Source organism: Gekko japonicus, unplaced genomic scaffold (assembly GCF_001447785.1).
Source record: "Gekko japonicus isolate JY-2015 unplaced genomic scaffold, Gekko_japonicus_V1.1 scaffold119, whole genome shotgun sequence".
Classification (NCBI taxonomy): domain Eukaryota; kingdom Metazoa; phylum Chordata; class Lepidosauria; order Squamata; family Gekkonidae; genus Gekko; species Gekko japonicus.
In genome coordinates, this window is record NW_015163606.1 from 251,898 (window position 1) to 275,367 (window position 23,470).

The window sequence follows — 23,470 nt, forward strand, 5'->3', positions numbered from 1 at the left end:
TAGTAAGTAGCTATGTTATTAATATGACCTGGTGCTTTGCAGGAGGTCAGCCAGGTTTGGGCACTATTTTATAATGGATTGCCATTGTTTTCAGAGAGGTGCTGAGAAAAGAGAGAGGTTTTGTTAATGGTAGTGAATGGGATTTGTTGATCAGGTTTCTTACATGTATTTCAGGCTATACTCCATTGTATATTAATATGTATCTTTTGTACTGTTTAATCAGTAAGCATATCTTGCCTAAGGCACATTTAGAACTTTGAAAAATGATTGTTTCAGGAAAGAGGTGGAAACATTTATTTGAAAGGATACATGAAGGGAGAAAGAAAACAATAGTTTTTTAATAGCAGTGCATTACGAGAAATGTTCTAGAAAAAACAGTAACTAATATTCTGAACAGAAAATGTAAGAGGCCCACTTCCCTCCCGATAACACTAAGTACATAATCTAAACTTAATTATAAAGTGTCGATATCATTATTTATTATTGTTCTAAGCATTTTTCATTGTACTTAACTAAACACCACCGTTTTACTTATATTTTAATAAGTTTTGCATCACTCTTTAATATACTGGTGATATTGAAGCTGATGAGTTTTTCAAAATGATGTAGCCAAAACTGATTTCAGGTTAGTTTTGGAGCATCATTACTAGTACGTAACAAGGATAACTATTAGTATTTTAAAAGTACATTTTGTCCTTTTAAAAGTACATTTTTAATCTTTTAAAAGTTTGACAAAATGGAATAAATTTTTTTGAACTGCAGCATACCCATTTTATACCCTCAAGTGCATATTTCAAGGCCTGCAGCCCAGCCTACTGTTTTTCAGCATCCACAAACCAATTCTGTTTTGCTCATAGCTGCTGTTGCAGTTTTCACTCAGCAGACTTCATGTTTTCTTCTAGTGAAAATATGAATGCATATTCTCTTTTTTCCCTGTGTCTGCAAATCTGACACTGCATTTAGTATGGATTATCAGTGCACTTATTCCATGAGAATGGTTAATTAAAAGCTTCTTAAAGTAATTTTAAGTTGAGAATTATTTTGCTTTTGGAAAGAAATCCGACTTTCTCCATAGTCAGTGTGATTTTGGTCTGAAGTTTTTATGTTTGTAACACTGCATAATAGAATTAGGAGTAGGGTTTTGTATAGCATTTGTACAGCATTATTAGCTGCTGTCATTTTACAGTTTATGCTTATATGTAAGCTTTTTATATCACTTAGAGAAATATTTGTAGTTAATTTTGCTTATTGTCATCTTGAAGTATTTGATTTATTGCATATTTTTAATTACTTTCTGTTAGTGTACTTTATATGTTCTTTTCTAGCTAAAATATATATTATCATTTCTTATTTATAGCCTTTCCCCTAAACTATCCAGGCATCATATTAAAAATTAACTAATGGCAAAGCTGCAGTTGAAAACAGTGTTCAGAACTTTGGATAGGGAAGCATGCAAGACTTTTAAATAAATCATTATTTCCTTTGATTTTATAGTACAGTATTACATTTTTAAATTGAGAGATACCTATTTGTGGGTTAAGTAAAAAAGGCTCTTTATAATACCTGCTTTATTTATAGCTAAAATCTTATACTAAAGAGAGCTGCTGACTTTTCAGTACTGGAAAGGAAGTTAATGTAAAAATTATGCAAGCCAGCATGTTTTCATCGTGCAATTAATGTAGCATGCTATGCTGGACACACTCTGTCCTATTTTGTGGGATCTTGAGAATGTGTTGGCTTCTCACATCCACCACAAAATAACAACAGCATTATTCGCAGTGGCTTTCATCTCCCTGTTAGGAAGCTTACTGACAAGCTCTTCATTTATTAGCTGTATGTTTAACTGGACTCCCCTGTATGTTTTATTCCTTTTGCTTTTACTATCTACACTACAGTGCTGCTGCATATATTGTTGTTCAAGCAAGCATGCATTTGATGTTGTGGTATGCTGTATACTCCAAAACATGTGTCGCTTTCCTGCCATTCCAAACTCCATCTTGCTGAAACAGCACAATTTTGCTCATGAGCCCAAGGCTATCGCACATAGTAGATGATGCTAATGTGTATTGTTTAGTCCTTGAATTTATTTTAAAATTCTCTTTGTTTTGACTGGTGCTTAGAATGAACTCTATTTGCATCTATTGTGTTATATTTAAAGTAAAATTTACCGAAGGAAAAATCTATCTATATATATATTTATTCCAGCTCTGAAAATGAATGTAACACATTCTAACTCTATTGCTTTATGGGTTGTGGCCTATTCAGCCTCTTGGTGACTGAAGCCATGTTTTAATATGCTTAGATGAAAGGGGACCCTTCATCTGGGGATACATTTATTGGCCTTTCTGTCTGTGACTTTCTTCAGAGCTGAATGTACTAATATCAGGATGTCAGAAGCTCTATTTGTAGCAGCATTCTTTGCACTGCATTGGAGTTTAGGAGTGCTTTCGGCTATATTCAGATTAATACATTGTTGCATAAGAATCTTTTTTTGAAGACAATCACTATGAACTGCACTAACCCCAGTTTTAGAATTTGCTTTTGATCTTTTCTGTTTTCCTTTGAGGTTGAAAACATCAGGCATTTAGTGTCTGGAAAGGATTTATCTCTTTTTCTACATTTAATTGCTGCTGTTAGCAATGAGAAGGAGAATTTTTGTGCATCTTGGCCACAGAGGGGCATAAGACAACTAATGGTTTCTGAGGATCATAGAACAATTGTTCTTATTACAAGGCTCAGAGACAGCAGAGAGCTGTATTTTGATGCTTTGCCATTTACAAATAGCAAATAAATAAATATTTGTCTCAAACAATTAGTATTTTGGCCCAGTTCTGTTTCCCTAGTATTGTTTTACTGACTCCTACCCAGGCCACAGTGTGATATCTGGGTATCTTGGCACTGATATTTTTATTCATTATGGTATGTTAATAAGTAATGTGACACTGAAGAAATTCTGTTATATTTTCTACATTTTGAAACAATTTTCTACACAGCCACAACTGATTTTATAAATCAATCTTTTTACATACCATCTAATGAGACTTCAGTGTTTTATGTAATTTATGCAATTATTTTTAAAGAATCTCCTCTAATTACATTATGAAATAACAAGAGAGGTTACTGAAACTCTAAGAATAGTCAACCATCCAAAAAAGAAGCAGCAAATTTTGTATGAATCACCTCCCTTCACGTTTGATCTTACTGAAAATGTTGTGGCTGGGATTGTTTTATTTTACTTGTTTTATTTATTTGTTGTACCCTTCTTCATTAAATGTTTTTTATTTTATAAAAGAGATGCAGTTATACAACGATAATTTCAGTAGGACCTTAAGAATAATGTTATTAAAACATTCCAAATTTAAAGAAAAATCTTTGATCAGATTGCATTTCAGTAGGCGTTGCACTAACATCATTGGATTGTCCTCTATTACATCAAACAATATTTTTCTTATTCTGCCACACTAATATTTATATTCTTCCTATTGTCTTCACTTAGATATAAATAATATTAATGACAGAGTTTCTGGAATTTTCAGGACTGCAAAATGATACTGCAGGACTGGGTTAAACTTTCCACATCTAGCACATGGAATTAAGTGCACATTGCCCATGGATGTTGGTCATACACAGTGCAGTAAAGTAGGATTGCATGTTGGGGAAAATATCACCAAACTGGGATTTCATTCAAAATCACCAACACAAAAGTATGATTCTCCAGGAAACTATTATTTTGAAGCAAATGTGTCACAGAAGAAGAAATTGGTTTATCAGATTTTTAAAAAACCTGATTATGAATGTTTTATGTCCCCATTTTGGGTGAATGGTCTCCATATTTGGTTTTCAGTGATGTTAAACTATATCCTAGGTAGATTTCTGTTATATCACAACAAGTAAAGGCTGACTGAGGCAGCAGCATCGGTTGGAAAAGGTGGATGTTCCACTTTACTGTACTTTGACCAAAAACACAGTGGGAAAGCAAAAGAAAGAACATTCTATGATGACAAAAAGTCCAAGAATTGCAAGGCCTGTTTATTACACTCTGAGGAGCAGCTGTGGGCTTTAAGAGATCAGGCCTCCTTTCAACAAATGGCAGTTGATCTTTCCTACAGCTCTTCTTTATCCCGTTCTTTTGGTTCTGTATCAGCATTGAACCATGTTTGTGTATATTCTTTGCTGACTTTTTCTTTCTGCTTTTGTCAACATGTGTGGTGGACTACAGTAAAACAAGCTATGAACAGCCTTTTAAAGGAGTGTGGTAATTGAACTATAGCTACTATGTGGCACAAGACTAGGGCTCAGAGCCAGAGAGTCAAGGGTTACTAAAATATGTAGAAGCAATCCCAAGCCAGGAAAAGAGTCAAATAGGGTCAGAACCAGGAAATCAGAGATAATCCAGAGACAGAGTCAATAGCTGTTCTGGGTGAGAGCCAAGTAGTGAAACTGAGGCAGAAATAGAGCAAGATTGAAGATGATAATATGATGGGAATCAGATTTCCAAGCAGAGAGAAACTCAAATAGGATCTAGCCAAGATGTACCTTGATAAACACAGGCTTTCTTTCTATAAGTTGAATTCATGCCATTCATTAATAGCTAGTGGGGGTGCCTGTCAGCAATTAGAAGTATGGAGATTATAGACAGTAAATGATGGCTCTCCAGAGATATCAAAATTTTCCATTTCTTTTTTGGAAGATGCTCGGGTTTTGCTTTTGTCATAGCAAATTCTAAATTAGTGAAGATGTGATTTTGAAAGAAAATGCTACATTATAGTTCATGACGTAGTTCTTTATTTACAACACAAAGGCTTTTGTTTTGCACAAAAGTAATAGATACATCTGTTGCTCTCTCAGTAAAAAGGGATTTGCCAGCTTGCAGGGGTTTACCCTTGAAGCGGAAATGAATGCAGAAACACAGTTACAAAAACATGCAGGGTTTCTAACCCCAATTTTGATAATATGAGCAAGGAGAGTTGTTTGCAACAAAAACCAAGCAGGTGTATGTGGGTATTTAACTCTTCCCACTAACTCTGCTTTGAAAATACACTCTTGGTATTTTTAACCTATTATATCCCCAGCTGGTTCTGAGATTAAAGTAAACCCACTGATGGAAAAGCATCTTGGAGAGACATTTGCAGGTGAGAAATAGCAGGCACAGGAAGGGTTAAGAACTCCACCCACTGATTCACATTTACAAATGCCCCTTTGACCTGGAATGATACCAAGTTGTTCAGGGTGGTGAAAACCAGTGAGGATTGTGAGGCACTCCAAAGGGATCTGTCAAGGATGGGCAAGTGGGTATCAGCATGGCAAATGGGGTTCAATGTTGCCAAGTGCAAGGTGATGCACATTGGAGCCAAAAATCCTAAAAATAAATACACATTGATGGGGTCTGAACTGGCAGAGACTGATCAAGAGAGAGATCTTGGAGTTGTACTAGATAACTCACTGAAAATGTCGAGACAGTGTGTGACTGCAATAAAAAGGCCAATGCTATGCTGGGGATTATTAGGAAGGGTATTGAAAACAGATCAGCCGATGATGTGACCTCATTTGGAATACTGTGTGCAGTTCTGGTCACCACACCTTAAAAAGGATATTATAGCTTTGGAAAAAGTGCAGAAAAGGGCAACTTGAATGATAAAAGGGTTGGAACACTTTCCCTATGAGGAAAGGTTAAAGCGCTTAGGGCTCTTTAGCTTGGAGAAACGATGACTGAGGGGTGACATGATCGAGGTTTATAAGATAATGCATGGGATAGAGCAGGTAGGTAAAGAGTTACTTTTCTCCCTTTCTCACAATACAAGAACTTGTGGGCACTCCATCAAATTGCTGAGCGGTCGGGTTAGAACGGATAAAAGGAAGTACTTCTTCCCTCAAAAAGTGATTAACACATGGAATTCACTGCCACAGGAAGTGGTGGTGGCTACAAGCATGGACGGCTTCAAAAGAAAATTAGATAAGCATATGGAGCAGAGGTCCATCAGTGGCTATTAGCCACAAGGTATAGAAAGGGACTCCGGGGCAAGTGATACTCTGTCATCTTGGTGCTTGGGGGGTCAACAGTGGGAGGGCTTCTAATGTCCTGGCCCCACTGGTGGACCTCCTGATGGCACTGGTATTTCTGGCCACTGTGTGACACAGAGTGTTGGACTGGATTGGCCTTTGGCCTGATCCAACATTGGTGTCTCTTATGTTTCTTATGTTCTCCCACATTACACCCATATTGACAAATGGATTTTTCCCCTCTTGCTTTTGAAATACTTTTTGTTGCAGAAGGTAGGCTGGAAATAGGACATAGAAAGGGGAGGTGCTAAGAAGCTGTCCAGGCTAGTGCTGTGGTGCCATATCCAAACCCAGATCTGGGGAAAGGGCTTTTATTTATTTACAAAATTTTATGTTACCTTTCTTCCTTTACAAGGACCACCAAGGTGGCTAACTATTTAAAACTTACACAATAAAACTAAATTTAAAGCCATTAAAATCACCCCCCTCCAAATACACGTAATTACAACAATTAAAAACAGTTAAAATACATATAAAACAAAGTGGTGGTATTTGGGGGGTGGTATTAGTGTCTGAAATGAAACTGGCTGCTACTTTCCTCCTTTTATATGGAAAAAGAAATGGTGTGTTAGGCTTTAGATACCGGTATGTATGCTGTGACAAAGCTGCCTGAGAGTGATCATTGGTTGTCAACTTTCCTCAAAGCAGATGAGATGCCTGTCTCTCTGTGCTGGAAAGGAGTGCTTGAGGCACTCCCTCATAACTAGTCCACCAAATGGTCATCAATATGAGGAGCTGAGAGAAAGTAAGTCCCATCCTACTGGCAACCAATGTTCCCTCTAAGCTATGGAGTCTTGTGAGAAAGAATTCTACTTTGTGAGCGACTGGCATTAAAGTTGTGAGTGAGCGATTGGGCTACTGCATACGTTAGTCTGCTCTGGAGCCATCCTTCCTGCGCTAAGGCAAAAATGTGTGAGCCGTAGGCTAAAAAACTGTGAGCTAGCTCACACTAACTCAGCTTAGAGGGAACACTGCTGGCAACTGCCTTCCCCCATCCAAGAAAAATACATTTTAGCTTGCTTCAGAAGGGAACAAATGTTTTCCAGCAAAGCTGTGGTTTTCTGTTTATTCAGGTGGGTAGCCATGTTGGTCTGAAGCAGCAGAACAAAATTTGAGTGCAGTGGCACCTTTAAGACCAACAAAGTTTTATTCAAAGTGTAAGCTTTTGTGTGCAAATCACGCTTCTTCCCACAAATGGTATAAGATCTCCTCAAGGGTTACTTACAGGAAAAAAGAGGGTGGGGGGCAGCTGTTAGGAAAGGCCACTCAGAGCCAAGATGCATATGCAGAGCTGATATTGGATCAGGTGGCCGGTAAGATCAATGGCTAGCAGCAAATTAGCACATAAATGATGTGAATATGTGAGTATGAAGCAGGAGTCCAGTCTGAATAAAACTTTGTTATTCTTAAAGGTGCCACTGGACTCAAACTTCTTTCTGTTTATGTTTGTCCTGAGTCCAAAGTTCAGGGGCAGGCCACCTGTGGTTATCCAGCTGGGCTGAATGTCTTGTAAGTCTCAGTTTATCCGTATACGTTTCAGTTTTCTGTTTCACTGACAAAGGATGAGAAAATAGTTTGTTACTATTTCAAAAATGTATTCGTTTTACATAGTTGGGTATGACTATTATAAAGCAACCAGGTGTGTTTGCATTTGGAATGAGAAATTTATATGCTCTGGATGACTATTGTGTCACATCATATATCTAACTCTGAACCAGGCCATATTATTGTGGATAAAAAAAGCCACACAATGGTACCAGGAACAGGCAAGAGTCAGGAACAAACTTGAGGGAAGCTCCAGGTTTGTGGAAAATCTGAATTTATATATATTGGGGGACTATTGATTTTATATTCTATAATTTTATAATTACTGTAGTATACTATAAATGCACATGCTGTATTTTTGTTGTTCAGTCGCACAGTTGAGTCCAACTCTTCGCAACCCCATGGAGCACATCATGCCAGGCCCTCCTGTCTTCCATCGTGGTCCGAAGTTTGCTTAATTTCATGTTTGTTGCATCAATAACACTGTCTATCCATCTCATCCTTTGCCGTCCCCTTCTTCTTTGACCTTCAATCTTTCCCAGCATCAGGGTCTTCTCCAGTGATTGCTCCCTTCTCATTTGGTGGCCAAAGTATTTGAACTTCATCTTCAGTGTCTGGCCTTCCAGGGAACAGTCAGGGTTGATTTCTTTTAGGATTGACTGATTTGATCTCCTTGCAGTCGAAGGGACTCTCAAGAGTCTTCTCCAACACCATAATTCAAAAGAATCTATTCTTCGGTGCTCGGCGTTCCTTATGGTCCAACTTTCACAGACATACGTCACTACTGGGAATACCATTACTTTGACCATACAGACTTTTGTTGGCAGGGTGATGTCTCTACTTTTTATCATGCTGTCTAGGTTTGCCATCACTTTCCTCCCAAGGAGCAGGCATCTTTTAATTTCATGGCTGCAGTCACCGTCTGCATTGATCTTGGATCCCAGGAACGTGAATTCTATCATTGCTTCCATGACTTCCTCTTCTATTTGCCAAGGAGTGATGAGGCCGGATGCCATGATCTTAGGGTTTTTTTGATGTTGAGTTTCAAGTCAACCTTTGCACTCTCCTCTTTTATCCTTAGCAAGAGGCTCTTTAGGTTCTCTTCACTTTCTGTCATTAGAGTGGTATTGTCTGATCACAACAATCTATGGCAACTCCTTAAAGAGATGGGAGTACCAGACCACCTTACATGTCTCTTGAGAAACCTGTATAAGGGTCAAGAAGCGACAGTTAGAACAGGATATGGAACAACTGATTGGTTTAGCATAGGAAAAGAAGTACAACAAGGATGTATAATGTCACCTGGCTTTTACTTAATTTATATGCAGGATACATCATGTGAAATGCCGGCACATGCTATATGTAATACTACAATTTTATATACTATAATTACACTTAGTGGGGGATTAAAACTTTGCAGGATAATAGAAATAACAGCTGTAGCATTAAGAAATAAATGCCTTCTAAGCTCTCCTGAGACTACATTTTGAGATCTCAGTGGCTATTTTGGGCATTGCCAGGCAATCACAACAATACCACTGACCCTTCCAAGCTTTGGTTTCTGTAAATCAAAGGTGGGAGGGAATTGTTGGATTTTCAGTAGGAAGAGGGGGAAATGGAAATCTGAAGACTGGGTCATCTAAATTGCTTGGTGGGTGGGAAGGAGAGATGAAAGAAGCAAAAAGAGAGAGGCTATGAGCACTTCCTGGTGAAAGAAGTAGAGGGGAGGGAGTACAGGGGAAAATGAGATGCCCAGCAAAGGTCCTTGTGTGTTTCTTGTGTCTGTATAATTTCAAATTTTCAGTATATAGTTCTGAAGTTAAAATATACATCATAAGTGCTGCAAAATGAATTGAAACTATTATAGAATGATCTAATTCACTGTGGACTGTATAGGGCCTGAGAAATAATTGGACATTTACCACAGTTAATGTTCCCACTCCAAGAAAAACAATAAACAAATTTATTTATGGTTCTGTTAAGAAAGCTTAAATGGCTTGTGCAGGCATTTAGGTTCTACAGTCTTGTAAATGCCATTGGTCAAAATGGAAAAAATCTGCATTCTTGCCAAATGCATAGAAGCACTTGAATAATAGTAACCAATCCCTTCCCTCTCTACTTCCTTTTCTTTCTGTCTGTCTGCCTACTCTTCCCACCTATCTCTGGCATGACTGGAAAATATAGTTTCTTCCTCTTCATTCCCTGTTCTGATGCAACATGATCTGTCCCCTTTTCCTAGTGTGTCAGGGGAAGGTTGTAGCAAGCCCTTTCTTCTGCATATTAATTTCTGGAATATTAACTTGGTTTAACCACACCCTAATTTTCTACAGTTCAATTAATGGCAAGAACCAAGGTTCTTTTGTCCCGTCCCCCCCACAAGATCTCCCCTCTCATATTGATCCCTCTTCTCCCTGATAGTGACAGATAATGGATTGGATCCAGCCAGCTTTTCTGCTGGTAAAAAGGGGAGGAAAGATGGAGCCCCCTTTGACTACTAAAATTGCTGTGGTGGGAATCACGGGGCCTGTTATTGACATATGGAACAAGGGCTGTAATAAAGAGAGGAATTAGGTGAGATTGAACAAAAAAGCTGGTGGAATCCACCAAATAGTTTTATCCAGCAACACTTTCATAAGGTAACTGTGAAATGAATGGAATGGGCATTTATGTCACAGTTGTAGGAATCATACCTTGCCTTGTCTGGCATAAAATAAGTACTATGCAATTTTAAACTTTTTTTCTTTTGTAACATGGATATCAGTAAATCATGTCTACTCCACTGCATCTTTGTTGAGATCAATATAATATAGCTGTTTTGAAGAAACTTGGCTAAATTTGCTGGCAGCTTGTTGGCCTTAGTTTTCAGCAAAGACTAGATGCCCTTTCGGTTCCTGTAAATATGTGCCTCTATAAATGGGTTTGTCATCTTCCAGTCACATTACTAGAACTGCTTATCTGATAGTTTTCTGCTAGCTCCTCTCATCACATCAGTATCAGTCCATTTTCATCCAGCCAGTGTGTATCTATTTCCACTGAACACATACAGTCAAAACTAAGGGTGACAGCTTGTTCTGAGATTCCCCAGTGATAAAAGAAACTGAGTTCTGTTTTAATTAGTTGGTGATAAAACTGCAGCCTCTGTTGCCTTATTATTGCACCGAGGTATTCATTCATATTTAAAATACATAATAATAGAAAAGAGCCCTAATGTACTCCACACAGCTCACCCGATGATGGATAGCATGTCAATAATACCATCTCCTTGCAAAAGAGAAAAGGCAAGCACATATCTATTGTCCCCTAGTTTTACTGATACAAAATAAACTGCTGACAATGGCTGGTGACAAACTGAAAAATAGGAGTGGTATCTAGCGCATCTTCTATAGGAGAGGAAATCAAGTAGTTTCGAAGTTCAGTACATTGAACCTTTGTGTTTTCTGTCATTTTTATAAATGGGGTGTATGAGTTAGGAACTTTTCCCCAGCTGTTAGTTTGCTTGCCAGATTATTTTTTTTCTGTCCATTTTAAATACATATAGCTCAACAAATCCCAGGCACCAGACCTCCAAGGAGAACATAAGAGAAGCCAATGTTGGATCAGGCCAATGGCCATCAGGATCAGGCCATCAGGAGGTCCACCAGTGTGGCCAGGACACTAGAAGCCCTCCCACTGTCGTCCCCCCCAAGCACCAAGAATACAGTGCATCACTTGCCCCAGGCAAGCTAATAGCTAATAGCCACTGATGGACTTCTGCTCCATATGCTTATCTAATTCCCTCTTGAAGCTGTCCATGCTTGTAGCCACCGCCACCTCCTGTGGCAGTGAATACCATGTGTTAATCACTCTTTGGTGAAGTACTTCCTTTTATCTGTTCTGACCCGATTGCTCAGCAATTTAATTGAGTACCCACGAGTTCTTGTATTGTGAGAAAGGGAGAAAAGTACTTCTTTTTCTACCTGCTCTATCCCATGCATCATCTTATAAACCTCGATCATGTTACCCCTCAGCTGTCGTTTCTCCAAGCTAAAGAGCCCCAAGCGTTTTAACCTTTCTTCATAGGGAAAGTATTCCAACCCTTTTATCATTCTAGTTGCCCTTTTCTGCACTTTTTCCAGTGCTATAATGTCCTTTTTGAGGTGTGGTGACCAGAACTGTACACATTACTCCAAATGAGGTCGCACCATTGATTTATATAGGGGCATTATGATACTGGCTGATTTGTTTTCAATTCCATTCCTAATAATCCCAAGCATAGCGTTAGCCTTTTTTTATTGCAGTTGCATACTGTCTCGACATTTTCATTGAGTTATCTACTATGACTTCAAGATCTCTCTCTTGATCAGTCTCTGCCAGTTCAGACCCCATAGTTAGGATTTTTTGCTCCAATGTGCTTCACTTTGCACTTGGCCACATTGAACCCCATTTGCCAAGCTGACGCCCACTCGCCCACCCTCAAGAAATCCCTTTGGAGTGCCTCACAATCCTCCCTGGTTCTCACCACCCTGGTCTCTCACTGAAGAACTTCGTGTCATCTGCAAATTTAGCCACTTCACTGCTTACTCCTAACTCCAAATCATTAATAAACAAGTTAAAAAGCATCAGAGCGAGTACTGATCCCTTTGGTACCCCACTGCTTACCACCCTCCACTGAGAAAATTGCCCATTTATACTCACTCTCTGTTTCCTATTAATTAGCCAGTTTTTGATCCACAAGAGGACTTGTCCTTTTATCCCGTGACCATTGAGCTTACTTAGGAGCCTTTGATGAGGAACTTTATCAAAAGCTTTCTGGAACTCAAAGTAAACAACATCTATTGGGTCCTCCTTGGCCATATGTTTGTTCACTCCCTCAAAGAACATTAACAGGAGCGTAGACATTTCAGTGTGGCACCTGCTATTTTCAGTGATTATTTTATCATAGTGTCTCAGTGGAAGTACAAAACTTACTGTATTTATCATTTTGCATCACATTGTTTGGTTGCATGACTTGACTTAAATGTGCTTGAAGTTATCATTGCTTGTTTATATGTAAACTTAGCTTTCCTCTATTGTAGTGCTGGATGAATTCATCTACTAGCGAGTAGACGCCAGTATTTTTTTTAATGGAGCTTTTTAAAGCAGTAATAGAATTATGAGAAACTGGGAACAAAATATGTTAGGGTTAGTGGTTAGCTTTTTGTTATGGTGAGGACAACCAGGGTTACTCCATATTAGTTGCTTTTGTCATAGCTTTTATAATAGTACAAGAAATTATAAACAAGTTAGGATTAGGTTTTTTGGCAGTAATACTTAGAAAATATGCTCATTAAAATACAAAGTCCTGATGGCTGAAAAAATTAATATGACTCCTAAATTCTTAGTCTGGCTCTTAGAGCCAAAGAAAATTTGTCAAGTCCTAGCCTTTACTGTATCATGCCATAAAGTTATTTGGCCATTAACAATGTTACTGCAGTATGTAAAGTGCACATCTATGTAATATATCGAGAACTGAGAACCACAGCAAGTTCCTCTTTAATGGTTAAACCATTAACCTGTATTCTTGTGTGCTTGTTCCATAACAGCTGAAGCCTAGAACAGACATTCTAAATGAACATCTTACTAAGCTGTTTGCATCTTACTAAGCTGTTTGAAAGCTGGTATAACAAAGTTTGAGTCCAATGGCACCTTTAAGACCAACAAAGTTTAATCAAAGTGTAACCTTTCATGTGCAAAGCACACTTCTTCAGACCAATGGAACAAAATCTCCTCAAAGGTTACTTACAGGAAAAAAGAGGGTGGGGAGCAGCCATTAAGAGGGGCCACTCAGAGCCAAGATGCATATGCAGAGTTGAAATTGGATCAGGTGGCCAGTAAGATCAATGGCTAGCAGCAAATTAGCACGTAAATGCAAGAGTTAACAACAACATGTGAGAATGAAGCTAGAGTCCAGCAGTACCCCCAAGACAAGCTCAACCCTGTGTACATGGGAGAACAGAGACTCATTGTGTGCACACTTCACATAAATTGAAACAATAAAAGGTTATTTAAAAAGGAAAAAAAATTGCGTGCTGGTGGGGGGGTTAGTTGCCAGGAAGAGCTGATTAGAGTCAAGATGAATAAATATCTGAACAATAAATATAAGATTGGAATAGCACATATAGAATGTTAGACCCCTTCCAGTCCGGCTTTCGCCCGGGACACGGAACGGAGACAGCATTGGTTGCTCTGGCTGATGATCTCCGAAGGCATCTGGATCGGGGTGGCTTGGTGGTACTGATGTTGTTGGACCTGTCGGCACGGTCGACCATCGGTTGCTGCTTTGCCGCCTTGCCGACATGGGAATACTGGGGCTTGCTTGGCAATGGCTTGCTTCCTTTCCCCAAGGTCGGGGACAAAGGGTGGCACTTGGGGAGCAACAGTCCAGGAGGCACCCACTGGAGTGCGGAGTGCCTCAAGGGGCAGTGCTATCCCTGATGCTATTTAACATCTATATGTGCCCCCTTGCCCAGATGACCCGGAGTTATGGGCTGACCGGCTCCGGGGTCACAGAACCCAGCTCTGTTTGATGTTGGTTGGCCGGTCGAACTCCAATCCTGAAGATCTGGACTGGGCGTTACAGGCCGTGGCTGGTTGGCTCAGGCTGAGCTGGATGAAACTGAATCCGGCGAAGACGGAGGTCCTGTGCATGGGTCGGGGTGGGGCGTGGGTGGGGATCGCACTCCCGACCTTCGGTGGGGTGCAATTGGTGCCAGTGCCAGAGGTTATGAGCTTGGGAGTGCTCCTGGACTCCTCCTTAACAATGGAGGCCCAGGTAGCAGCCATTGCGAAGTCTGCCTTTTACCATCTGCGGCTGATCAGGCAGTTGGTTCCCTTCCTCGACTGCAACGACCTAGTCACAGTGATCCATGTGACGGTCACCTTGAGACTAGACTACTGCAATGCTCTCTACGTGGGGCTGCCCTTGTTGCAAATTTGGAGGCTGCCGCTAGGGCAGAATGCCATGGCCAGGCTGCTGGTGGGGTTACCTAGATGGGAGCACATCTGGCCTGTGCTGAAGGCTCTACACTGGTTGCCAATAGCATACCGTTTCAAGGTGCTGATGCTTACCTTTAAAGCCCTATATGGCCAGGGTCTGACATACCTGAGGGACCGCCTTTCCCCACATCTACCCCAGAGAGCACTGAGATCAGAGTCACAGAACCGGCTGACCCTCCCTGGCTCCAAGGAGGCCAGGCTCACCGCAGTGAGAGCCAGGGCTTTTTTGGTGGTGGCTCCTCACTGGTGGAATGAGCTCCCGGAGGAGGTCAGGGCCCTGCGGAACCTTTTGCAGTTCTGCAGGGCATGCAAGACGGAGCTCTTCTGCCAGGCTTTCAACTCCACTATTACCACCAACGAGCCCAGTCCTCGGTTTTTAATATCTGCTCATCTCCATCGAGTGATGTGGGACGACAGAGAGCTAGAACCTAGCAGTTGTGTAGATACCTGAATAAGAACATAAGAACATAAGAGATGCCAATGTTGGATCAGGCCAAAGGCCCATCCAGTCCAACACTTTGTATCACACAGTGGCCAGAAATACCAGTAACATCAGGAGGTCCACCAGTGGGGCCAGGACATTATTTATTTATTTTTTATTTTATTTATTTATTTAGAATCCCTCCCACTGTTGACCCCCCAAGCACCAAGATGACAGAGCATCACTTGCCCCAGAGTCCCTATCTATACCTTGTGGCTAATAGCCACTGATGGACCTCTGCTCCATATGCTTATCTTTTTTGAAGCCGTCCATGCTTGTAGCCGCCACCACTTCCTGTGGCAGTGAATTCCATGTGTTAATCACTCTTTGGGGGAAGAAGTACTTCCTTTTATCCGTTCTAACCCGACCGCTCAGCAATTTCATGGAGTGCCCACGAGTTCTTGTATTGTGAGAAAGGGAGAAAAGTACCTCTTTCTCTACCTGCTCTTTCCCATGCATAATCTTATAAACCTCAATCATGTCACCCCTCAGTCGTCGTTTCTCCAAGCTAAAGAGCCCTAAGCGCCTTAACCTTTCCTCATAGGGAAAGTGTTCCAACCCTTTTATCATTCGAGTTGCCCTTTTCTCCACTTTTTCCAAAGCTATAATATCCTTTTTAAGGTGTGGTGACCAGAACTGCACACAGTATTCCAAATGAGGTCGCACCATTGATTTATATAGGGGCATTATGATATTGGCTGATCTGTTTACAATACCCTTCCTAATAATCCCCAGCATAGCATTGGCCTTCTTTATTGCAGTCACACACTGTCTCGACATTTTCAGTGAGTTATCTACTACAACTCCAAGATCTCTCTCTTGATCTGTCTCTGCCAGTTCAGACCCCATCAACGTGTATTTATAGTTAGGATTTTTGGCTCCAATGTGCATCACCTTGCACTTGGCCACATTGAACCCCATTTGCCATGTTGACGCCCACTCGCCCAACTTTGACAGATCCCTTTGGAGTGCCTCACAATCCTCACTGGTTTTCACCACCCTGAACAACTTCGTATCATCCGCAAATTTAGCCACTTCACTGCTTACTCCCAACTCCAAATCATTAATGAACAAGTTAAAAAGCAGTGGACCAAGTACTGATCCCTGTGGTACCCCACTGCTTACACCCCTCCACTGGGAGAACTGCCCATTTATACTCACTCTCTGTTTTCTATTAATTAGCCAGTTTTTGATCCATAAAAGGACTTGTCCTTTTATCCCATGATTTTTGAGCTTACTTAGGAGCCTTTGATGAGGAACTTTATCAAAAGCTTTCTGGAAGTCAAGGTAAACAATATCTATTGGATCCCCCTTGTCCACATGTTTGTTCACCCCCTCAAAGAACATTAACAGGTTAGTGAGACAAGATCTTCCCTTACAGAACCCATGTTGAGTCTGCCTCAATAGGTTTTGTTCATCTATGTGCCTACTAATTCTTTCCTTAATAATGGTTTCCACCAATTTACCCGGTATCGACGTCAGACTGACTGGCCTGTAATTTCCCGGATCTCCTCTGGAACCCTTTTTAAAGATGGGAGTGACATTAGCTACCTTCCAGTCCTCAGGAATGGAGGCTGATTTTAAGGAGAGATTACATATTTTTGTCAGGAGATCCACAAGTTCACAATTGAGTTCTTTCAGAACTCTTGGATGTATGCCATCTGGGCCTGGTGATTTATCAGTTTTTAAGTTGTTTATCAGTTTTAGGACCTCCTCTCTCGTCACCTCAATCTGACTCAGGTCTTTCAACACCCCTCCCGAACTCAGCGGCTCTGGAGTGGGCAAGCACCTCTCATCTTCCACAGTGAAGACGGAGGCAAAAAATGCATTTAGCTTCTCAGCCATTTCCCTATCATCCTTCAGTACTCCTTTTACCCCTTGGTCATCCAAGGGCCCCACTGCCTCCCTGGCTGGTTTCCTGCTTCTAATGTATTTGAAGAAGGATTTATTGTTGGTCTTTATGTTTTTTGCTATATGCTCCTCATATTCCCTTTTTGCCTGCCTGACCACAGACTTGCATTTTATTTGCCATAACCTATGTTCCGTTTTATCAGCCTCACTGTGACTAGCTTTCCACTGCTTAAAGGAATTGTTTTTACTTTTTACAGCTTCCATTACTCTGTTTGTTAACCATGCAGGCTTTTTCCTATACCTGTTTGTGCCTTTCCTAACCTGCGGAATATTTTTTTTTTTGAGCTTCTAGGATCGTAGTTTTAGATAGTTTCCAAGCTTCCCCAATGGTTTTGACTTTTTCTACTTTTTCTTTCAGTTTCCTCCCCACATGTCCCCTCATATCAGAGAAATTACCCCTTTTAAAGGTAAAAGTGGTTATGTGAGTCTTTTGGGCCAATTCCCTATTTATACAAAAGTTGAACTCAACAACATTATGATCACTGTTCCCAAGCGGCACCATTGTAAGTAATGAATTATACAATCAACTAGCACTTTAGGATTTTATACGATTTTATATTTTTATTAAGTACTGTACTGTTGTATATTGTTTTATTGGCAATTGATGCCATTGTTGTAAGCCATCCTGAGCTCGTGTGGGGAGGGTGGGATAGAAATCGCATAAATAAACAAATAAATAAATAGAATAATAGAATATTAGAGTTCGAAGGGACCTTGCAGGTCATCTAGTCCAACCCCCTGCACTCTGCAGGAGCATAGCCGAAAGATAGCCCTACAACATACCTGAAAGATGGTCGTCCAGCCTCTGCTTGAAAATGTCCAGCAAAGGAGCATCCACCACCTCCTGAGGCAGTCTGTTCCACTGCTCAACCACTCTTACAGTTAGGAAGTTTCTCCTGATATTTAGCCGGTAACGACTCCCTTGTAATTTCCACCCATTAGATGTAGTCTTGCAATCCGGAGCAAGAGAGAATAGATCTGTAGGACATATAGTAGGAAATGTAAATAACAGCAAGTTGGCATACAGATAATAAAGGAGTTAACAATAGATGTGAGACCCAAGTTTGAGTCCAATGGCCTCTATCAGTCTAACAAAAATTTTTTCTGAGTATAAGTAAGAACAGAATGACTTAGTGTGTGTAGTGAGGTAAGAAGCCAATATCTCTGCTAGGGCCTGAGGGGTTCTATTGTCCTCAGTGTTGTAATAACTTGTAATTCAGCAGTCTCCTGTTTCAATCTGTTTCTGAAATTCCTTTGCAATAAAACAGCTTCTTTGAAGTTCGCCTACAGATTTCTCAGTCTTGTGATTCTTGATGTCGGATTTGTGTCCATTTATCCTTTGGTGTAGGGTTTGACCTGTTTATGGAGCTGCGGTGGCTCAAGTGGTTAAGACACTGAACTGCAGGCTGTGGAAGGTCAGTAGTTCAGCAGTTCAAGACCCGGGTGCCGCAAGATGGGGTGAGCTCCTGTCTCTAGTTCCAGCTCCTGCCAACCTAGCAGTTCGAAAGCAAGAAATTGCAAGTAGATAAATAGGTACCACTTCGGTGGGAAGGTAACAGCGTTCCGTGCGCCTTGGTGTCTAGTCATGCCAGCCACATGACCACGGAAACTTCTTCGGACAGCGCTGGCTCTTCGGCTTTGAAACGGAGATGAGCACCGCAACCCTAGAGTCAGATTCGACTGGCTTTCGAGCAAGGGAACCTTTACCTTTTACCTTGACCTGTTTGCCCTTTGTAGAGAATTGAAGGGCATTGTTGGCATTTAATGGCATATACAATGTTAGATGGTGTAGTTGATGTTGTTAGGTCCAGTGATTGTGGTGTCTGGGTGTATGTGGAGCAAAGTTGGGATCTGGGTTTGTTGCAAGCTCTGGTACCAGTGTCCATGTTTACATTAGATGCTGATTATTGTGGGTGAGGAGTTATTTGAGATTGGGGGGGTTGTCTGTGCACTAGAAAAGGTTAGCCTCCCAGTACTTGTGAAAGAGAATTGACATTTTCCAGTAGAGGTTGTAAGTCGCTGATGATGTGTTGAGCTGTTTTGAGTTGAGTGCTGTATGTGACCACTTACATAGTTAAGGGATCAAAATATAGAATTTGTAGCTATATATAGCTATATGTGACTACAAATTCTATATTTTGATCCCTTAACTATGTAAGTTCTTATCAAGACAAAGAAACTGGAATAAAATGTAAGTTTTGGGTCCATTTGCTCATTTTCTCTATTTGAATTTTCAGCTCAAGAGCCTTGGTGTTAAATGTAAATTACATGCTTTTGTGATAAGCTAGTCCCTGCACAGCCCACTGAGAATGCATCCAGAGCTGCATAAAGTGGGAGACTGGGGGAGGGCTGGAGGGAAAGGGCTTTTTTGTTTTTAGTCCTTACACACTATCATTGATACAACAGCAAGATGAATTGATTTATAAAGCAGCAAGATGAATTTTTAAAACAGAAAATGTGCTTTCTTTTACTTTATTGCCATGTTCATTTAAAGTATATATGATTGGTGCTGAAGGAAATGAGAGGAGAAAGACAGAGAAAAGGGAAGCCAGAAGTGTATTGAGCAGGGTGGGGAAGAATGAAAAGAAGTAGTCGGTCCAGCTGTTAAGCTGGAAAACCCTGTTTAATCTTGTGTTCAGAGGCAACCTGTCCTGTAATTCTAAATGTGTGCAGAGTCAGGAGGCTGGAGTTATTTAGTGATGAGGCAAAGGAGCACTGTACATTCTCAGAAGTACTGTTCTTCCAACCTTTTTTCTTAACCTTGTTACAGAAAACAGACTCCTAGGCTAAGCCATGGCAAGGTGTTGAGAAAAAAAAATCAGTAGGAAGTAGAACAGGCAAGGAGGGCTTACCAATAACAGTAGAGAGGGGAGATTGTGGGGGAAATTGTTGGTTTTATGAAGTACAAAAACGGAATTTAGCAGGGAATGGTATATATGTATTCCAGGATTGCAGTTTGCTGGTGATATCGGTGCTTAATTTATGAAGAGAGAGGTGCTGGACTTTTAATATGTCTGAGGATTATGCCATCTCACTGTCACCTTGCTCCATTAAGTGTATGAAGAGAAAAGAGACTGCAGTAGAACAGAGTAGATTGAGGAAAAAGGAGTCTACATATGTTCAGAGGTTCTTTTCTTTTTATCCTTATTTTTAATTATCCTTGTGTTTAAGAATTTTGAGCTACAGATGAATAGATGCTGTGACTTCATGCTGTGCTTCACTGTTTTTCAGCAATTATGAATGGGAACACTGCCTTCTAATGGTTTCTAAACAGTATGATGCATTTTTACTTCATTTGTCCCCCATCTTTCTCCCCAGTGGGGACCCAAGGCAGATGACATCCTCTATATACATATATGTGTACATAGGTGTGTGTGTGTGTGTGTGTTTGTGGCATAGGCTAGATTTGAGGCTGGATTTTCCTGGTTCACAGTTCAGCTTCTTAGACTGGATATAGATGGGCCACTGAAAATGATTTTTATATCATTTTGCAGTTCAGGTATACCCTTGGAGTTCTCAGAATGGTTTGTTTATATTACTTCAACAATCCTTAAAATGATTGTCTAAAACTTTATTTATGAAGGAAGGCTGGTATTATAACAAGAGGTCTGAGGTTGCTTAAGACTACTGTACTATATACTATAACACTACTTTAAGACTAGTATATTTTAGACAAACCCTGTTTGCTGAAATGTTCCAGGCTGTTCAGTCATTCACTTAAGTTAACTTTCTTATGTTGTTCACTGTGCTTCCCTGGGGTACCAACCCTATTTTATGTGATCATTCACCTTGAACTGAAGTGGAGGGGGTGTAAAAGCTGCAGACTTTCAACTCTTCAAGGTTTATTTCTTGAATACCCTCACATCTGTCATTTGTGAATAATACTGACTTGCTTTATATCCTAGGAAACTGTATATTATTTTTTCATGAACCAACATCGTGATTAGATTTTACAGATCTTAGGAGGAATCCATAATTGATTACCTCCTATTGTATCTATTTGTTTTGTATATTTTATTGTTGAATTCTGTCCTATTACTTACCATGCAATGCTTATTTTGTTTATGTTGTTAATTTTGTGATCCTGTGGTTAAGTTTAAGACCTTTGGTCAAATGAGCTGATAAATAAAAAGAAAGGAACCAACATTGTGGTGTTCAGAAATTAATGTGGGGAAAGGGAAAGCAAAATTGTACCCTGATTCTGTTGGGAAAATACTTTGAAATAGCATCACCTTATAGAAATTTCTGTAAAGGAAAGCTAAGTGCTGATTTCAAAGTAGAAGGCTATCATCTTCAACATTCAACATTTCAAAAATATTCTTCAGGGTTGTGAGGTGGATTTCCTTGTATTTTGATCTGGAAATCTGTGAAACTGATATTGATCAGCATCCTCTTCAGATCTTTGTTGTTAGTTTCACTGAAAACTCATAGAACATTGAGAATCGCACCTGATTCTCCTAACATCCACACATTCAGCATTTGCTCAAGTGTAAGACTAGGTTTTTTCCTCAGGTATGCCATCAAAAAAGAGGGGGTTCATCTTAAACTTGCATAGAAGTTATAGTTATACCCAATCCTAAAAAAACATTTTATGTATAACATTTTGGGGAGAGGGGTCATCTTACATTTTGTAGCATTCCTAAAAGCATGATGGAGCCTACATACGCACACTTGCACGTGCACAGGAACTCACTTCTGATATTTAGCTGAAGGTGTAGTTGTAGGGTAGGCATAGTCCTTCATTCATTTAATAAACACATGGAAAGTGTTTGCAGAAGGCTTAGCTTTCATTATTTGAGACTTTGTCTGAAACTTTATTTATAACGAATTCACAGCTGTGATGGTAGTTACTTGGCATACAGTATATATGGATATGGCCAATGCAGCTAGACATTTTCATGCATATCCTTTACTATTTGAGGAATAACCGGATGATAACCAGGAACTAAGCTTGTTATTCTTTTGATCTGTTTAAAAAAATGTGTCCTCACTATTTTGCATGCTAATTTAACAAACTACTCCTATATATACGACTATGATATGTAATTCCATTTCATCTCCTGACAAAGTGTACATGCACACAAAAGCTCACACCTTGAATAAAACTTTGTTGGTCCTAAGGGTGCTATTGGACTCTAACTTTGTTCTATTTGAGGAATTGTACATGAAATGGCTTCTGCATGTATTTTCCAACAATACGCAGTACCATCCAGAAACTGGGACTACACTTATAGTGTCCTGCCTTGAATAGTTGGAGTTCATGGGCCAGATCAGTGCCTTTGGAAATAGGGTTGAGCCATGTAGGGGTGAATATAAACAACAAAGCAGTAATAACTTTTGACCAGAAGTCCAGGATAGTTTGACAGTGAACTTGCCACAGTTGCACGATTCTCATATCTTTTGCTTTCTTGTTACATTATCTCTCCAGTCCATATTACACCATTTGGCTTGTACTCTTAAGGAAACAAACCACTTTGTATGTGGCTCCTCAAGTCCATTGCTTGACAGTTGTCCATCAGCAACCAGCTGTCAAAGACTGAATGTATGGATGGACTGTCTTTCCCACCCTTAGAGGAGAATGGATGTGAGATGCTATAAGAGTTTAGCTATCAAGAAACTGTGCTTTTTCTTTTATTTCCATTTTTTTGTTGTTTCCAAACCCTTCAACCCTAGTCTGTGTTTTTGTGTACTCAGAAAAATGAGCCTATTTAAAGATTTATTTATTCCTGTGGAGAGACTAGGAGGTGTTACACCCCCTTACTGAACAAACTGACATCTTTCTCCCACTACTCAACAAGAGGAGAGGAGGCTTATCCCATGGAAATGTGGAAGTCCAGAGGCATAAACACACACATACATGCTCAAGTCCCCAGTGGAATCCAGGTTGTCCTTTCCCCCCCTGGTCATTCATCCTACTTCCTTATCCCCTCCTAGTAGAGCTTGTTGAGACAGAAAACCTCACATTGTATCATATAATGTGCAATTTTGTCATATGTGAAGAAAAAGTTAAGATAATGGAATGGAAGCAGTTTGGTGTCTTTTCATATTGCCTAATTTGTCCTAAAGATGGGGAAAGGAATGGATACAAGCTCTCCAGGACAATGAATTGCTCTAAACAGACAGCTTGTTCAGTTATTCATAGAGTAGACTGGACCTCTGTATAGACTTTCAAGTCTGCATGAAGCCATTCTCCTCAGTGAGCAGCAGATCTCTTAAAGAGGCTTCATTCTGGCCTGGATCTTAGCAAACCTTTGGGTGTATGTAGTATTTTGGCAGTTCCATATGATGTGGTATTGGGCAATTAAGGAGGTTACTTTTAGGAGGGTCTAGGCTGGTGGTTTATCTGAGCTGCTGATTCCAGGGATGTACATGCTACTGTTCCGTGTATGGTTTAGGGACAAGTTGTATAGTTGTGGTCAGACCACATGGCATCAGCTGGATTACTGGTGAGAGCACAGT

The 23,470-nt window shown here is 40.2% G+C and overlaps 1 protein-coding gene across 5 annotated transcripts in view; it reads left to right on the plus strand.

The window, feature by feature from the left end:
• The window catches only part of RIMS2 (regulating synaptic membrane exocytosis 2), a 611,329-nt gene that overhangs the window by 199,968 nt on the left and 387,891 nt on the right, over window positions 1–23,470 (plus strand). The window lies entirely within an intron of this gene.